This window comes from Atta colombica, unplaced genomic scaffold (assembly GCF_001594045.1).
Source record: "Atta colombica isolate Treedump-2 unplaced genomic scaffold, Acol1.0 scaffold189, whole genome shotgun sequence".
NCBI lineage: Eukaryota > Metazoa > Arthropoda > Insecta > Hymenoptera > Formicidae > Atta > Atta colombica.
The window spans coordinates 1,755,168-1,756,975 of NW_017259281.1; the positions used below are offsets into that span (position 1 = coordinate 1,755,168).

Consider the following 1,808-nt stretch of genomic DNA (forward strand, 5'->3'; position numbering starts at 1 on the left):
CAAATTATTTAAATGAGTTATTTTGGTAAAAAGTTGTAAAAATCCCAGACAACGTCTTATACCATAAAGATGTTACCTTAGCGTCTTATACCTCGATTTTGGACACTGTATATTGGGACAAAGAATTTGTAGATAAAAAATTTACACTCGATCAATGATTGCATAAATATTGAATAAAATTTACACACTGACAATTCTTTAGCTTAAAGATGTTATTCAATATAAAATGAAAATGTTTTTGTTTTACATTGTATTATTTTAAAACATTTTATAAAGAAATTTATTCATTTTAATTCTATTACTCTCAATAGAAATTAAGAATAATATAGAAGTAAAATTAATAAAAATGACTTACGCGGATATTTGAAATCCGCGCTACTACGAATTATTAGTGATTCTCATGTGACGTCACACTATGAACCGTCTGGTATCATGAGCTGCATGGAGTACAACACTTACTTATTACTTATTTTAGCTTCACAAAGAAGACAATACCGTTGGCAATCTTCCGTTAGTTAGCACTTCCTAAAATCACAATTCGTATCACAATGCGTAAATCTCAAAAGAGCGAATTTTATGAGCAGCGCAGATAGAACGGCGCAAATAGAACTAACCAAATACGCGGAGATCAGCGGCACACGAAACGCGACAGCATGACATCTGTGCTTTATTAGCGCGTGTCTCACGTCTGTATCTTGCTATATCCATCTCCGCTGCTGCTCCAACGTTCTCCCCGCCGAGTGCTGTAGCAACCAATCCTAAATATATTGGGAGCTTTCCAACAAGCGAAAGTTCACAGTGATCATTTCATCTTTGTTTAACATTGGTGAACAAGTAGGATGTAAATACGTAACGATTCACTGTGTCATCTGTATCTATTGTTGGAAAGTTCTTGTCATCATTAAAGTTCTATTCAGATCGATGGCTTTGCATATGTTTGAAAAAAGTCTATTATTATAATTATTTATAATTATTTATAATTATTTATAAGTTATAATTTTTTTATATAAGTAATTTATAAAGATGTATCTAATTAAAATCCATTGTTAAAAAAGTTTTGTTTATTATATATATATAGAATTTATTTTTTAAAATAATTTTTGAGATTTTATTTTTACATAAAGTATAATTAAAGTATAAATTTTTTAAATAACTTATCTGATTATATATTTTATATGTAAAAGCATAATAAGTCTTTGAATTTAATATCTAAAATTCTCGTTGTTTTATATGATTTGTTACAATTTAATTTATACATATATTTATTAGAATTTTATTAGATTTTGACATTTACCATCAATTGATAATCCAGTTGCTTGATATATCAGCATTCTTCAATTTCTGCTGAGCCTCCAGACATGTCGGTTTTTAGTCTTTGGTGTTTCCGATGTTATTTGAATGAAGAGGTTAGGAAATTTATGCTCCTTTTTATTAAAAAAAGGAACGAAGAGAAAAAAAGAAATTTAAAATTGACTTGTATATTTATGTATGAATTTACGAAATTACAATTTATTATATCTATCATTATCCTACTGTGAATCTTTTTCTTGTTAATTAACTTACATGTGGTAAGTTTAATGGTTTTAATGAGCTTGTAGTATTGAACATAAAAGTAAATTTTGTTGACACTGTTTAATAATGTAAGATTATTGAACAATATTATAATACTTAATATTATTATGCATTAAATTGCATTGGTAAAATTTTATTTAAATTAGAATATATTTATTATTACATAAATACACCATCTCTCTCTTGTAGATGTATTTATTGAATACTAATGTATATATTATGAAGAATGTTAAATA

General features: G+C 26.9%; 2 protein-coding genes across 3 annotated transcripts in view; one reads left to right on the forward strand and one right to left on the reverse strand.

Moving 5' to 3' along the window:
* Positions 1 to 730, reverse strand: part of LOC108686729 (leucine-rich repeat-containing protein 58) — a 4,131-nt gene extending 3,401 nt beyond the window's left edge. Inside the window, exons 1-2 of one of the 2 annotated variants that reach the window (XM_018192175.1) lie at positions 615 to 730; positions 460 to 525 (exon numbers count right to left, since the gene is read on the reverse strand). The gene's annotated coding sequence lies outside the window, so the exon portion shown is untranslated. Of the gene's footprint in view, positions 1 to 459 lie in introns of both variants that reach the window. The other variant, XM_018192173.1, reaches the window with a different exon arrangement.
* An 803-nt stretch (positions 731 to 1,533) lies between these two features.
* LOC108686670 (mitochondrial ribonuclease P protein 3) overlaps positions 1,534 to 1,808 on the forward strand; it is a 3,298-nt gene continuing 3,023 nt past the window's right edge. The window contains exon 1 of the mRNA XM_018192094.1: positions 1,534 to 1,568. The gene's annotated coding sequence lies outside the window, so the exon portion shown is untranslated. The remainder of the gene's footprint in view (positions 1,569 to 1,808) is intronic.